This window comes from Eleutherodactylus coqui, chromosome 3, assembly GCF_035609145.1.
Source record: "Eleutherodactylus coqui strain aEleCoq1 chromosome 3, aEleCoq1.hap1, whole genome shotgun sequence".
Taxonomy (NCBI): domain Eukaryota; kingdom Metazoa; phylum Chordata; class Amphibia; order Anura; family Eleutherodactylidae; genus Eleutherodactylus; species Eleutherodactylus coqui.
Window position 1 is genome coordinate 206040113 of NC_089839.1, and position 17410 is coordinate 206057522.

Here is a 17410-nt window from a genome sequence, read left to right on the forward strand (position 1 = left end):
CGTTACTCGCAGCCGGATTATCGTTGCGAGTAATGCGATGCATTATCGTCCATGGACAGGAGCCCGAAGTCAGCAAGCCCACTGCTGCAGCAACCTTGCTGGATATGTGCTTCTTTAGTTCAGCAGCTTATTCCTATTGTAGTGGCACCTGCACTGGGCTAGCTCCTGGAATAAACACTAATATCCTAGCTAATCATGTCAAAAGACAATCCAAACACTGACTAGGTAAGGACAAAGTATGTGTTAGGATACAGTTTGTAGACTCAACGGTAATCACTCACCTGTGCTTTTATGGGTGCACAACTTGATGGCAGTGTGTGCACCAAGAATATTACTCCCCTCTGCACGTCCGTCTGCAGCAGCACCAAGCAGAAAAGCAGCGGTGCTTTGAAGACCAGGAAAAGGTAAGTATATGGACTTCAGGGAGGCTCTATTACTAATAGGACTGATATAGAAGACACCATTAGTAATAGTGTCCCCTATATCAGCCGCTTTAGTAATAGTATTACTACTGAAGCAACTGTAGGGGTCACTATTACTACTGTTGCAACTGTGGGGGCAGTATTACTACTGATGCCACTGTGGGGGCAACTATTACTACTGATGCCACTGTGCGGGTAACTATTACTACTGGTGCCCCTGTGGGGATAACTATTACTACTGAGGCCACTTTGGGGGTCACTATTACCACTGAGGCCACTGTGGGGGGCACTATTACTACTGAGGCCACTGTGGGGGGCACTATCACTATTGGGGCCGATATAGGGGACACTTACTACTGAGGCCCCTGTAGGGGCCACTTTTAGTACTGAATCCAATATAGGGGACACTACTACTGCTGAGGCCACTCTGTACATGGCAGCGTACCTCAAGCTGGCTTTGGGTGCCTTCACACTTGTGATCACAATATTGCTGCTTTTTTTTTAATGCAAATGTCAATAGGACTTTCTAATGTTAAAAACGCATTGCACAAAAATCGCAAGTTTGTACTTTACAGTTTTTGTGAGATGCGTTTCTAACATTAAAAAGTCCTATTGACATTTGCGTTAAAAAATGCAGCGATATCATCATCGCAAGTGTGAAGGCACCCTAAGGGTATGTTTACACGTAGCGGAAATACTGCAGAATGTTTGGTTGGAAATCATACTCCTATCTGCAACTGATTTCATACTACTAGACTGACCCGATGTTCACTACGCGAAAATGTTTGGAGAAATGGTTGTAAATGTTGAGCTGTAGACCACTATAAACCTGCGCATAGCACAGCTGAGTGTGTCCAGCTGCATGTAGCAGAGCAGAGTGTGTCCAGCCGTGTGTAACAGAGCTGAGTGTGTCCAGCTGGGCATAGAAGAGCTGAAGGTGTTGAGCTGCATGTAGTAGAGCTGAGTGTGTTTACCAGTCGGTAGCAGAGCTCCCACCTCTCCTCCCCTTAATGCCCTTCCACCCCTCCCTTCTCCTAGCTTTCCTCCTGCTCTTCTCGCCTCTTCCCCACTCTCTCCTCCCCCTTCTACCCCTCCCCTCTCCTCATCCCTATTCCCCTCCTCCCCACCGCTTTCCTCCCCTCATCTCACTCTTATGTTTCCCCTCCCCTTCATACACACACACACGCACACACATATATACATATACACACACACATTTTATGTATATATATATACACTACCGTTCAAAAGTTTGGGGTCACATTGAAATGTCCTTATTTTTGAAGGAAAAGCACTGTACTTTTCAATGAAGATAACTTTAAACTAGTCCTAACTTTAAACAAATGCACTCTATACATTGCTAATGTGGTAAATGACTATTCTAGCTGCAAATGCCTGGTTTTTTGTGCAATATCTACAAAGGTGAATAGAGGCCCATTTCCAGCAACTATCACTCCAGTGTTCTAATGGTACAATGTGTTTGCTCATTGGCTCAGAAGGCTAATTGATGATTAGAAAACCCTTGTGCAATCATGTTCACACATCTGAAAACAGTCTAGCTCGTTACAGAAGCTACAAAACTGACCTTCCTGTGAGCAGATTGAGTTTCTGGAGCATCACATTTGTGGGGTCAATTAAACGCTCAAAATGGCCAGAAAAAGAGAACTTTCATCTGAAACTCGACAGTCTATTCTTGTTCTTAGAAATGAAGGCTATTCCATGCGAGAAATTGCTAAGAAATTAAAGATTTCCTACAACGGTGTGTACTACTCCCTTCAGAGGACAGCACAAACAGGCTCTAACTAGAGTAGAAAAAGAAGTGGGAGGCCGCGTTGCACTACTAAGCAAGAAGATAAGCACATTAGAGTCTCTAGTTTGAGAAACAGATGCCTCACAGGTACCCAACTGGCATCTTCATTAAATAGTACCCGCAAAACACCAGTGTCAACATCTACAGTGAAGAGGCGGCTGCGGGATTTTGGGCTTCAGGGCAGAGTGGCAAAGAAAAAGCCATATCTGAGACTGGCCAATAAAACAAAAAGATTAAGATGGGCAAAAGAACATAGACATTGGACAGAGGAAGACTGGAAAAAAGTGTTGTGGACGGATGAATCCAAGTTTGAGGTGTTTGGATCACAAAGAAGAACGTTTGTGAGACGCAGAACAAATGAAAAGATGCTGGAAGAATGCCTGACGCCATCTGTTAAGCATGGTGGAGGTAATGTGATGGTCTGGGGTTGCTTTGGTGCTGGTAAGGTGGGAGATTTGTACAGGGTAAAAGGGATTCTGAATAAGGAAGGCTATCACTCCATTTTGCAACGCCATGCCATACCCAGTGGACAGCGCTTGATTGGAACCAATTTCATCCTACAACAGGACAATGACCCTAAACACACCTCCAAATTGTGCAAGAACTATTTACAGCAGAAGCAGGCAGCTGGTATTCTATCAGTAATGGAGTGGCCAGCGCAGTCACCAGATCTGAACCCCATTGAGCTGTTGTGGGAGCAGCTTGACCGTATGGTACCCCAGAAGTGCCCATCCAACCAATCCAACTTGTGGGAGATGCTTCTAGAAGCGTGGGGTGCAATTTCACAAGCTTACCTCAACAAATTAACAGCTAGAATGTCAAAGGTGTGCAATGCTGTAATTGCTGCAAAAGGAGGATTCTTTGACGAAAGCAAAGTTTGATGTAAAAACAATGTTATTTCAAATACAAATCATTATTTCTAACCTTGTCAATGTCTTGACTCTATTTTCTATTCATTTCACAACGCATGGTGGTGAATAAGTGTGACTTTTCATGGAAAACACAAAATTGTTTGGGTGACCCCAAACTTTTGAACGGTAGTGTATATATATATATATATATATATATACACACACCCACACATATACACACACACACATATATACTGTCACAGTGCATAAGCTGTTAAGTTTCAGGCTACAATAAGTGAATCTTATCTTTTTTGGACTATTGACCCTTATATAGAAACTAAACCTATGCCATATAGCGCCGAAATCAAGGATTAAAAGATAAGGGAAGTCAAAAGAAAAATAGCAATACTAAACTATGTTAACTTAAATACATACAAACCGGCAGAAATACACTATAATGAGATAACAATATCCTGACTGCAGCTATTTCCTTGTCTAGACAAGCCTTAAGACCTTTGAGGCTGTTTTGTCAGCAGATGTCAATAAGCCTTATGATCAATAATCTCTGTAACCTTTGCAGTAATAACCTTTGTATGTTAACACCCTCTCCCTTTCTGTAGAAGAACTTGTAATGTCTTCAAATAAACGGAATTCTTGTGAGTTCTCATGAGAAGCATCTTGCTATAACACGAAGTGCTTCGCATTATTCATAGTTATTGCTAGCAAATTTCTCATCACAGGCTTGCACATCTACCAATTTGGCACCTGGCAACGAGGTTTGAAGGTTGGTACCGGTGTGGTCCGATAACAGCTAGGCGCCTGGGAGCAGGGACTGAGTGACCAGAACTTCTAACCCAACTTAATCCTGAACCAACAGACTGCGCAAACCTACCCATAATCAGGACAACAAAGCCGGCTGATAAGAAACTTTTATTCTTATCCCTCATTGTGTCTCTGTGCTTCTGTTTGCTCAAAGTTGGGTAAGTGCGTTCACTTATATTGAGTGGTTCATTTAAGGTCTAAACTCGGTTCATTTTATATGACAAAGAACCCTGTCAAATAAGTTGACTTGTTGTCTAGGTTTGAATCAATGTGTAACCCAGTGTGTGAAGGCCATAATAGTATCAATAGGTTGGATAATTGTCCTAGTGTGGATATTCTATGATCTAAAGTTCCCTAATCTACTGGTAACGAGTTCCTGATTCCTGATGAGGGACCGATGGTTTAGGTGGGTCCTGCATTATGAAACCTGAGTTTTTAGGGTCACACAGCGGAAAACCTGTATATTGTCTGTAAGACAAGTGTCTGACTTGTGACAAAAATCTCTTGCCATAACTGGACATAGTATCATCAGACAGAGTTACCCTCTCCTCTACTAAGGAGAAAAAGGTTACTAAAAACCCACATATATTACCAGTGAATCCCAAGTCCCTCCATGCTACCAGAATACTAGGCAAAATGTTTTCTCTTTCCTAACATCATGCAGGGTATTTCCTAGTTTTGTTATACGCTTTGAAGCCCAGTATTTCAAATGATGTAGGAAAGTAGTCCCCAAACCGGACACCTTACAGTCAGGTGGTGGATTAAACTCCTCCATCATCAAGGGGAAGAAGAAGGAATCAGCCTTATATCTGGCCACTTCTTCTAGGTCTATATAAAAACAGTCATAAACTCCTGTAGGCAAACTCTGTAGAGCACGTCAGGAAAAGCCTTGAGCCCAGATATGATGGTTCCTTCCAAGTCCTGCTAACCACTCCTACTTCTGTTAAGCTACAAGGGAAGGACAACTGGATATACGCTTTGCACTGCAAGAAGGTACTTGAGCCAAAGGAGAAATTTAGTATTTTGTCTCCTCATACCACTCTGTGTCGCTAATTCATGGTTAAACCATAACCAATGGGTTAGGATGGCAAAATATGTCAACTCCACTGCAGGATGTCTGGTGGATTAGTGGTGATGGTAGGATGCGTGTAACCTTGCCGAAATTTTGGAAAGGTAAGTGCGCACCTACAAAAGTACTCCTCCCCTTTCAGCTGTTCCCAGCTGGGTGGACAGGACACACAATCACACCCCCACCAGGACATAAAGAATCTCTGCGTAGACTGCGACATAGTCTACCAGGTGGATCTTTTAATGTAGGTATTTATATTGATGAAATAGGTGTACCCAGGGGAGTGCTAAATAAGTTTAAATCCAGAAACCAGATTACAGGAGGAACTGAATCATTCCTTTGTCCTTGGTGCACAATTAATAAAAATATTGATTGGATTAAAATACTATAATCAACAGAAATTTGTAAACTAGACCAGAGATGCCATACAAGGATTAGCGGAAACCACTAGGACCAACATCCACTATGGCCTTTCAGAACCATCTTGCGCTGTAAGATGATTGGAGATTCATGCTGCAACTACATCCCTAACAGCACAGCTCCAGACGGATCAGTGACTAAAGCTTTGCATGGACTACAAAATCTATCAATTTAACTTGAGGAAAATTCTGGTATTTATGATCCATTTACATCATGGTTGGAGGATATTTTTGGACAATGGATCACTTCTCTTCTCAGCACTTTAATTAATATAGTAATTGCCTTTGTGGTAGTATGCTGTTGTATAGTACCTTGTATACGCCACATATTGGCAAAATCTGCTGAAAAGGTGATACGCACTATGGTAGGAACAAAACGGTATCTATACCCAGCTCTTAAGCTCACCTGGCTTTGATCATTCTTATATTGGTCAGAACAATAGTGATCTGGAGGAATCCAGTGAAGAAGTTAAAAAAAATCTGGCAGACATCATTAGGATAGACTGAAGTACTTCAAATATCTACCGTTGTTCTGGATCAAGATAAGAAATAAAAGGAGAGAAATGTCACAGCACATAAATTGTTACGTTTTAGGCTACAATAAGTATATGCATTTTTTTATCTTATTTGGACTATTGACCCTTATATAGAAACTAAACCTATGCTGTATAGTGCCAAAATCAAGAATTAAAAGATAGGGAAGTCAACAGAAAAACAGCAATACTGAACTATGTTAATGTGAAGACATACAAAACCGGCAGAAATAGACTATAATGAGATAACAATACCCTAACTGCAGATACTTCCTTGTCTAGGTGAGCCTTAAGACCTTTGAGACTGTTTTGTCAGCAGAAGTCAATAAGCCTTATGATCAATAATCTTTGTAACCTTTGTAGTAATAACCTTTGTATGATAACACCCTCTCTCTTTCTGTATAAGAACTTGTAATGTCTTCAAATAAACAGACTTCTTGCGAGTTCTCAAGTGAAGCATCTTGCTATAACACGAAGTGCTTTGCGTTATTCATAGATACTGCTAGCAATCTTCTCATACCTACCAATTTGGCACCTGGCAATGAGGTCAGAAGATCAGTACCAGTGTGGTCCGATAACATTACACACACATATACACATACCCCTGGGCCCCGACCACTTCTCTGTGTGATAATAGCAGGACACGCAGATGCAGCAGCCACCATACAACAGGAGGCAGGGGCAGCACAATGTTGATATTATCACTGTGCTTAACTCCCTGCCAGCTTATGCGGCTGCCGCCCTCCTCTTCTTCTCTGCTTCCTCTTAGGATGACCGCACTGTCAGCTGCGTGATTGGTACAATACTGCTGACAGAGCGACCAGTCATTAGTGCACTGAATGTGCATATGTATATGGCAGAGGGCAGCCTGTGGACCCACTTAGTGCAGGGGCCCGGGCACCATTGCGACCCCTGACAATACGCCTATGCCACTCACCTCTCTGCCTCTGCACTGCTCATTTTCTGTGCCACTTACCGCTCGCCCTCTGTACCGCTAACTGCTTGTCCTCTGACCGCTTGTGCTGCTTAGCAATGGTTCACTCTCCATAGCAGTGCGCACTTATAGACTTAACATAGGAACGTTGGGCTGTCCTCACAGGTTACTCGATGTACCAAAGTCAAATTTAATGATTTTACGGCGGTGGTCTGGGTGTCACTAATCTAATAACACCTAAATCATCCACCTAAGGTCAAGCAAAGGGATTAAAGTGGTGTGCAGGAAAAAGGAGGAAGCTGAGGAGCACTGACAGAGGGAAGCCTTTGGAGGAGGTGAGGGGGAGCACTGCATAGTATGAAATCAGCTGCAGGTACACAGCTGATTTTCAGTCAAAATCCGCACAAATGCTACTCCCATGCTCCAATTAGGCAAAAACACAGAGTTCTTCCCTGTCTATTTTTAAATGACTGTGTCAAACTACTAACGATGACCTGTCTGTGAGTATGTGAGTGCTTCTTATGCTCCTACCCTGGTGACCTTATCGCTCCACCCCCTCGTGACGACTTCAAAGGTCCTACAACATATTTAAAACACAGAGCCTGACCGACAGAAGAACAACAAAGTTAGGCCTCTTGGAAGGGGAGGACAAACATAACAAAATGAGAATACAACTAAGTTGTTATCTCAGAAGACACAACTCAGCAGTCCTGACAGAAGACAACAACCTACCACCACCACAGAGCTCCGGTGGGCTAAATGACCTGTGCTTATGTCACTGCTGTGGGAGGAGCCATTCTGCAGAATGTAGAAAGTACTACATATGGGTTCATCTCATGGTCTGCCCCCTGTGTGACGTCATCGCAGGTCCTATGTGATATATAAAACACACAGCCTGATTGACAGAAAACAACAAAGTTAGGGCTCTTGAAAAGGGGAGGACAAAAATAACACAATGAGAATACAACTAAGCCGTTATTATCTAACACACAACTCAGTGGTCCTGACAATCACCTACCGCCACAACAGAGATCCGGTGAGCTAAAGGACCTGCGGTGATGTCACTACTGTGGGGGGAGGCAAGCTGTGTTTGTCTTGTGTGCGACTCAAGATGGATGTAGTAGAGCTCTGTGTGCGATGTGTGGGGATCATAATGGATGTACCATGTAGCAAAGATGTGTGTGAATCAGTATGTAGCAAAGCTGTGTTTGTCATGTGCTGTGTGTGTGATGTGTGGGGTCAGGATGGATGTAGTACAGCTGTGTGTGAAGTGTGGGGATTCGGATGGATGTCTCATGTAGCGGAGCTGTGTGTGTGATGTATGGGGATCATAATGGATGTACCATGTAGCAGAGCTATGTGTGTATGACTCAGGATGTAGCAGAGCTGTGTTTGTCATGTGCTGTGTGTGTGATGTGTGGGAATCGGGATGGATGTAGTAGAGTTGTGTGATGTTTGAGGTCAGGATGGATGTAGTAGAGCTGTGTGTAATGTGTGGGGATCATAATGGATGTACCATGTACCAGAGCTGTGTGTGTATGAATCAGCATGTATTAGGGCTGTGTTTGTCATGTGCTGTGTGTTCGATGTGTGGAGATCAGGACGGATGTAGTAGAGCTGTGTGTGATGTGTGGGGATCATAATGGATCTACCATGTAGCAGAGCTGTGTGTATGTGAGTCAGGATGTAGGAGAGCTGTGTTTGTCTTGTGCTCTGTGAGGTCAGGATGCATGTAGTAGAGCTGTGTGTGATGTGTGGGGATCATAATGGATGTACCATGTCGCAGAGCTGTGTTTGTGTGAATCATGACTTAGCAGAGCTGTGTGTGTGATGTGTGAGGTCAGGATGGATGTAGTATAGCTGAGTGTGTGGTGCGTGGGGATCACAGAGCTCTGTGTGTGTGAATCAGGATGTAGCAGAGCTGTGTGTGTGATGTGTGAGGTCAGGATGGATGTAGTATAGCTGAGTGTGTGATGCGTGGGGATCACAGAGCTCTGTGTGTGTGAATCAGGATGTAGCAGAGCTGTGTGTGTGATGTGTGTGGGATCAGGATGTATGTAGTACAGCTGTGTGTGTGATGTACCATGTAGCACAGCTGTGTGGTGCATGGCACCACCAGAAACATTGACACTGTAATTTCCTAATAATTACTAGTCCTTTATAAAATGACGGAAGTAAAATCATACGTCGTGATAAGCCCCGCCCCTGACGTGTTTGCACTTTGCGATAAATAAGTGGGTTTTAGGTTGCAGTTTTGGCACTCAATCTCTAAAAGGTTCCCCATCAATGTACTATATCATTGTCCATGAGCTGCAGGTGGAATTTGATTATCACACTAACTCTGTGTCTATGGGCTTAGTGTATTGCAGTTTAATGCAGATATGTGTTCTTTTTTAATCCAAAATAATAAAAGGTTACGTTTTAGGTTCTCCTTTTTGTGACTGTAGCTTCTGCCAGAACCTATTTAGCCCCGTGTGATTTTTGAACTGTGAAATTCAATGCATTTGATTGAACCGCGTATTACCGTGAATCAAACGCTTTTCAATCCGCAATTCAAATCCAGCCAGGGGCTTTTACGCCATAGGAATACGCCCATCTGAACTAATTAATTGTAAACCAATGTATCAGCTGGACAGCGTATATCAGCCGGCTGTGAAAGTGCGGTCCATATACACTCGTATAAATGGAGCCTAAGCGGTAGTCCCATGGTGTAAATGCACCCGGCTGGCCAAGATAGCGCATACAGTGCGCATTTCGGCCGGGCGCTTTTACGCCAGCCAAGAAAGATAGTTCAGGAACTATCTTCTGGCCGGAACACGGCAGCGGCTCCATAGACACCTTATGTCAGCTAAACTCCCACCCCCTTCCCTCCTCCTTTCTGTTCCTTGCTGGCTATTTGTAATGGGAGGGGTCAGGACGGGGCAGGAGCTAGTTGCTAAGCTCCTGCCCCATCCCACCCCTTCCATTACTGGCAGCCAACAAGTGGCAGAGAGGGGGCTGGAGCTTAGCACACTAGCACCCGCCCCCTCCCCTTACCAAGAACTGGCGTGGGGGCGGAAAGGGGGAGGCAGTTTAGCAGAGCTAAACTGTCTCCCCCCACCTGACGGTATGTCAGGTTCGGCGTATATGCGCTAGTCCTAGGCAGTCTGAACAGGCGCACAAATCAAATGGCAGATTTGTGCGCCCGTTCACGTGATTTTCCATGCGAAAAATCCACAGCAGTAGCAGGAAAGTGGATTTGATTAGCAATACTTGTCCACATGCGGCTTTTGGATCTGTAGCATGTCAATTATAACTGCGGATTTTCGGAGTCGATTCCACCCCTTCAAATGAGGTGGTGAATTTCGCATCAAATTACATATAAAAAAATGAACCAAATAGTGGGATTTTGGAAGTGGATTTTGCACTGCCCACTCCGCAGCAAATTCCACCCCGTGTGAACATAGCCTCAGACTGCAACACAGTAGCATAGTCAGGTGGTAGAACCCCGCAAACCAGGGGAAAGGGACATGGTGACTGTCATGGCTATCATTGTCAAGCTCAAGATGGTCACCCAAGAGCCATATATACAGAGCCAGCCATGAATGTATAAACTATAATCAGAATTAGCCGTCCACATCTTGGCTGTCGCTGCACGTAGTCATATGTGATAACGGACACTGTCATCATCCGGTCGCCTGGTGACTATCACAGGACTGAGTTGTCATCCAATGAGCATTAATCACATGATCCATCATAATGGTTGTGATAATAATCGTGACAGGGTCTTTAGCAGCTACCCTTACATTCTCTACTACAGCGATAAAGATCTCACCCAACTTCCTGGTGGAGACACTAGGGGGCAGCAGCGCTCTGCTCTCACTCTGCCAGTCTTCTGGCGATCACATGTATTCAAACTTACACAAAGCGGCTGCTTTCCATGTGTGAAAGGGATTTGAATAATCTTCTGTAAATAATAAACCTGCGCCACTGAGTCCTCGGCAGGAAATAAGAGGCGGTTAACCATGAAGAACGCAGAGGGCGGTGCTATGCCGGAGTACGTGGGGGCTCTGTGCTCAGCTCTCATATGTAGATAGTTGGGTTTAATGATGGAAAAAAGGTTTGCATGACAGGTGGGTGCGGAGCGTCACCTGAGTGGACAGGTGAGGCAGGTGACAGAAGTCCGGGAGAAAAGGGAATATTCAGAGACACAAAAAAAAAAACTGTAGAGGAAGTGAGCGAATCTGGTTACTAGCAGACCCACCATGTCTGTGATGACCGGACCTGCAGAGGCCTTTGTTCGGGAAGGAATGTTCATCCGAATGTCCATCTCCCCAATCTGCAGGCAAACGAGTAAAAGTCTTTTGGGTTGCACTCGCACATTGCTGAGATTTTCCTTTAGATTTTGGTGCAGCATTTAATATAAATTGAAGAGGTGAAATCCGCTGCAGATCGCCATTAACATCCGCAACAAATCAGCGTTAAGTGAACTCGCCCTTAGGCCGGGCCCAAACGGCTAAATGCATAAAATGTGGAGCTGGCAGTGTACCAGCCTATCATTGTACATGGCAGCAATTTGTACTGCACATGACAGCGTATCTCACGCATGCTGTTATGCACAGTCTTCCTGTTTTTTTGTTTATATTTCCTGCAGATCGCACACACCGCCCATATGCAATGTAATTGGGTATGGACAGCATTGATTACACACCCACAGAGAACAATGGGTTCTTGTGCGTGTAATACATGGCAAAATAGAACATGCTGCATTTGTTGGCACTTGCGTATTGCGCAATTCCTATACACTATTGTGAGCAGAACTGCATAAGGCAATATATTTGATTGCCTGCAAATTACTGTACAACGCATGTGTAATACGCGGTCATCTTATGCTCGTGTGAGCCCAGCCTTAGGGTATGTCCACACAATGTGGAATTGTGATGGGCAGCATTTACAGTAGCAGCAAAGTGGATGAGATTTTCAAAATCATACTGCACGGTTTGCCAAAAACCACTGCTTTCAATGGGACCGGCAGCAGCGCCGATTCCATTGAAAGCAATGGGATAGCATGCCGCGGACTTCTGCCGCAGCTGTCACAGCTGTAACAGCTGTGGCAGAAGTCCGCGGTATTCTCCATATCTTTTCAATGGGGCCAGCGCTGCTGCTGCCGGCCCCATTGAAAAGACTGGCGATATCCCGGCGTCATCCCAGTTTTTTTCTCACACTGTGAGGTGAGAGTTTTCACTTGCTCCCGCAGCCAAATGGAGAAAAAAACGCCAGTGGGTGTCTGCCCTCATGCTGCAGAAAAAAAATCGGCTACGGAACTTGACATGGAGTGCAGAATTTAAATCTACAGTAAGTCAATTATAGCAGCAGATTTACAGTGCAGAATCCACCTCTATGAATAGGGGGACGAATTCCAAATCAAAAACAATGTAAAAATCTACGCCAAATTATGTAGTTTTTTGGTGCGGATTTTGCACTGCAGAATGTCCAAAATGGACACTCCGCAGTAAATCCACCCCATGTGAACCTAGACTGTATTTACACCGCCGAGAAACTCGGACCAATATCATAAACATGCGATTTTACTCAAGATTGCTATGTGTTTTGCGAGAAAAGCGCATCAGATCGCTGTACATGTGTTTATCACACGTCTAAAAATCTCATTTTCCTTCAATAGAATGCAGTGTGATTTTTCTTTTTTTTTTTTCGCTCCCAAAGAAAATATTTGGTGATATTGCCAAAATAAATAGGACTTGCTGCAAGTTTTCTATCTCGGACTCTTGGTCTGTGAGAAAAATCGCCCATGTGTGTAAACACACAGAAAATATGTGTCATTTTCTTGTGAGAGTTCTGTCCATATCGCAGGCAAATAGAACTCATGCAAGGAAATCGCCCGTGTAGATACGGCCTAAACCTTATACAATACCACAAATCATGGTTGTCGGTAGCACATCCCCGCATGTAAACACTGATGTCCTGCTGACACTGATGAAAGTGTATAGTGGACGAACAATCATATGAACAGCCTGAATGGCCTGTGTGAAGGCTATTTAAACGAGCGCCGATATTCTCAATCAGCACTCATGATGGAGCCATCTAAAAGGACCATTTAAAAAAAAAAAGGCATCCCGAGAGAATGCTCAAACTACCGCACAATAGTCCTAATATCACATGCAAGCAAAATCCTACTGAAGATTATACAAAAACGCATGACAGCGATAGCGGAACAGGAACTTCTTGATGCACAAGGCGGTTTTCACAAAGGAATAGGAGCAAGAGGCCAAATTGCATATCTCTGATGCATTATGGAAAAGGCCCGGGAATCCCAGAAGGAGGAGTACATGTGCTTTATCGATACAGCAAACCCTTTGATTGCATTGAACAAGAAAGCTGTGGCCAGGCCTAAGACCAGTGGGAGTCCCGGGACATGTGGGGCAACTCATATAGTTGTTATATACGAACCAGGAGGCTACGGTCAGGACCTCCAACCGGGACACAGAATGGTTCAGAATCGGGAAAGGCGTACGCCGAGGCTGCATCTTATTCCCTGCATTCTTCATCCTTTATGCAGAGGCGATCTTGAGGCAATGCAGTTTAGACTAATCCAACATCGGAGTCAAGATTGGTGGAAGAAACATCAACAATCACAGATCTGCAGAGGATACAATTTTGCTGGCAAGAAGTCAAGAAGATCTTGAACTGATACTAAAATTTAAAAAAGGACAGTCCCACTCAATCCAAGCATATGCTTATTGGGAATCTTGGACGAGGGGCACTGGCAATTTCATAACCGGATATTCCTCATTAAAGTATTGCTTATGGCTCGCAAGACAATAGCTTTGAGCTCGATGGATAGGCGGCCCCCAACGTTCTCAAAGTGGCAGAACCACCTTTCCATATGAAAAGAAAAATGGAAAATGCCCGCAGATATTTAATAGGGTGTGGGGGAGATGGTGTGGCTTATCAGATGCAAACATTACACTGGATCACTGGATCTGCTTCAAAGCATGTTGAGTAGGACTGTATCAAACGGGTATCAAATGTTAAAATTCTAATGTTATGAAAACTTAATGTACCAGTATGCTATGTTTATATACCGTATTTCCCTGAAAATAAGACCTATTCCTAAAATAAGCCTGAGCATGATTTTTAAATAGTGTCCAGGCAACTTTACATGTAAAAAAGAAATATTTTGGAACAAAAAATAAATTTAAGACCCTGTCTTATTTTCAGGGAAACACAGTATTTGATGCGGATATTGTATGTGTGTAGTTCTCCCTTTATCTGAAGAATTCATTATGTATGCAAAGCTACCGAAGTATATACTGTATGGTATATTTCTTGTTCAATTAAATAAGTTTAAAAAAAAAAATGAAAGAAGGAAGTGAAGAAGTCGGCCTAAACTTGAGGAGGAAGAAAACTAATATCATGACAACAGCCGGTTGCGGTGCAGGAAAAATCATAATCAACAATGAAGGAATTGAAGCAGTTCAAGACTTCATCTTCCTCTGATCGAAAATCGACCACAATGGAGAATCGCACTAGGTCGCAGCACAATGTTAAGTATGGATAAGATCTGGAAAAACAAAGACATAAGCATTGTAACGAAATGCCAGATAGTGAACGCAATCAACTTCCTTATTACAACTTACAGCTGCGAAGGTTGGACACTGAAGAAAACGGACCTGATGAAAATTGATGTCTTCGAACTTTGGTGCTGGAGGAAACTCCTATATATTCCTTGGACCACCAAGATCACGAACAAAACAGTTCTAGACCGCATCAAACCAAAGCTTTCATTGGAGGGTAAAATTATGAAATAGAGTCTCGCATACTTCGGCCACATAATTCATTAGAGATATTGATAATTCTTGGAGTGGTCAGCGACAAAAGAAGACCTGACCGCCAAAGAAGCGCGGACTTGATACTATCAAAGCTGACAGGAAGGTGCAAATGATCAAACTGAAAGAAGCAGCACAAAACAGAACCGCGAGGAGAGGGCTGATCCATACAGTATCCAAGAGTCCAACCCAACCAAACGGATAAAGATAGATAGGAAAGGACCTTATAATAAGAATAATAGTCTTTATTTGTATAGTGCCAACATATTCCGGAGCGCTTACATAGACAGGGGGAATACAGAAAGATAAAAGTACAAAAATTACAGAACCACAGTTACATATATCGTAATCAGTTGATGGAAACAATAGAGGTGAGGGTCCTGCTCCAACGAGCTTACATACTACAAGTAATGGGGTGATACAGAAGGTAAAGGGGCTGGAGATGTGCACGGTATGGCGAGGTGGAGAGTGAGGGATGCTATACACATAAACAATGGTCAGACGTTCAGCCGTGTGCCGGCAAAATCGGTATGACTGCAGGGGCAGTTGATGGTGGCTAGCAGGGATTGCAGTCAGTAGGTCAGGGAGCATGTTATCAGGCGGAGTACAGAGGGGTTTGGTTTAGGGGATATGGTATGCCTCCCTGAAGAGGTGCGTTTTTAGAGCACGCCTGAAGTTTTGTGAGGTCTGGATTGCCTGGATAGCCTTTGGTAGTGCGTTCCAGAGGACTGCTGCTGCTCTGGAGAAGTCTTGGAGGCGGGAATAAGAGGTTCGAATTAAAGTGGCGCTGAGTCTGGTTTCGTTAGCAGAGCGGAGAGCTCGGGCTGGGTGATGGATTGAGATGAGAGGGGCAATGTGGGAAGGTGCAGACAGATGTAACAGGACAAGACATTGAAGCAAGGGCAGACGTACCCTGTAGTGGAGGGAGCCACTTACCTCCACAAGAAGCAATTACAAGCAGCTAGCCATCCTGCCCTACCAGTTCTTATAGCTGAGGATTTGTTACAGAGTAGCAATGTGGACAATCTGCTGTGAGGTAATCACAGATTTGGTACGTGTCAGTGCAGGCAAAATGACCACATTGTCACACTGAGCATTGTGTAGACTGGATACAATTGTATCAGATTACAATCATGTGAGCCAGGATGGGTTTTCTGCCATTGGATGCAAACTTCCAATTCAATGACAGCAAGCAGAGATCTTCTCATCCAGGTTTTTCACATAGAGCTAGTAAACAACTAGAATGCAGAATTTGGATTAACCATGGATTGTTGTGAGAGCAATCCTCTGGTCCTGGACAAACAAAGATGGCCGCACCACTTCTCTGACTTCTCTGATTCACACTTGTATTAGTATGCATTGGAAGTCATATACACTGCATGGTGTTCTGACTGGCCCAGGCGTATCATGTGAGCAGTGCTAGCCAATCAAAGCAGGTGTAGTGTCTTAGACTAATAATGCATACTAATGCCTCTCTCACACAGGCGCTTTTAACCGCAATTAACACTGCGTTTTGAACGCCACCGTAATCATGGGAAAAGACTCCCATTGAAATCAATGGGGCTTCACAGACATGCTTTCGATCGCGGTGCTAGACTGCGCTTTCCAGCACGGCGATATTCGAGTGCTGTCTACTCTATCTTTGTCTGTTTAGTGCACTTCATCACCCATCACAATGATGGGATGCACTAAAACACACTGTCGGCCGCAGGGAGCTGTGGTCGAAAGCAAAAGTAAAATCATGGCAAAGCTCCGGGATTGAAATTGCGACACTTTGCCACGTTTAAGTGTGAGAGGACCTTTAGGCGCTATTACACAACCCCTAGTGGTAGCCCCTAGCACTCACATTTTCCTGCTCGCAGTTAGCCTTATTAACAAGCTGTAACAGCGCTGTCGAGCTGCACCTGCCCTTACAGGTGCCGCCCATTAATTGTCGAGAAAATGCAAGCACTAATAGCTACCACTAGTGCTCATGTAATAGTGCCCTAAGGCTGCATTCACACAGGCGAGTACAGTGTCAGTCAGAGAAACTCTAACAGATGTCATGCTCTTTAAACTGAAATTTTTGCCTACAATTTCGATGCGTTTTGTAAGAAAAGCATATAGCTGAGGTTGTGGTTTTCATTAGTAAAAACGAAAAAAAGGTTTGGTACCGTGTTAGCCAGTAGAGCAAAAATTGTTCTCAGTAAGAGAAACCAAGTAATCCTGTAGATATGATACATTTTAATGACTAACAAAAATACATGCTCTTATTGCAAGCTTTTGGATCCTCACAGGATCCTTCCTCAGGCATAATAAAACTGATTTGGATGGCACGTATATAAATACAAATGTTCACACATGAAAAGGCAAAGAAATCAGAGACTAATTTGTACTTAAAACAATACCAAACACGATGAGCAGAAAAGTAAATACTTAATCAGTCCACTGGCAAGGAACAGGACAATTTTATTATCTCTATATTGGTTCTAGGAAGTGACAGGCCTGTTTTATCTCTCCTTCAGACCTGCACATAAGGAGGATGAAACAATACCTTTGCAGTGCCCCCTATTGGATGGCAGCATTCCTTCAAATCAATGTATGACTTTTTATGCAATCTTTAACCCCTTAAGGACCAGGCTGTTTTGCACCTTAAGGGCTCCCATCCACTGGCGTTTTTTTCTCCACTGCGATGCAATTCTAAAGTTAAACTCTTGCATCGCAGTGCGAGAAAAACGCAGGCAG